This window comes from Sinocyclocheilus grahami, unplaced genomic scaffold, assembly GCF_001515645.1.
Source record: "Sinocyclocheilus grahami isolate Dianchi unplaced genomic scaffold, SAMN03320097.WGS_v1.1 scaffold747.1, whole genome shotgun sequence".
Classification (NCBI taxonomy): Eukaryota; Metazoa; Chordata; class Actinopteri; order Cypriniformes; family Cyprinidae; genus Sinocyclocheilus; species Sinocyclocheilus grahami.
Window position 1 is genome coordinate 371,277 of NW_015505926.1, and position 205 is coordinate 371,481.

The following is a 205-nucleotide window of genomic DNA, read 5'->3' on the forward strand; positions in this document are numbered from 1 at the left end:
GCATGCTGCAGAACCTTCCGAAGCGGCGGTGCTCGCTTCAGCTCCTTGCGTGGTGGTGGCGCCTAGAAACGCACATACAACCTGTCATGTCAGGGTCGACGAAACCTTTGCCGAACTCTCCCTGTATCCTGAGGGCAATACTGTAGAACCTCCAGAGGTGGCGGCATCCGCTGCAGAACCTCCAGAGGTGTCAGTAGTACCCACC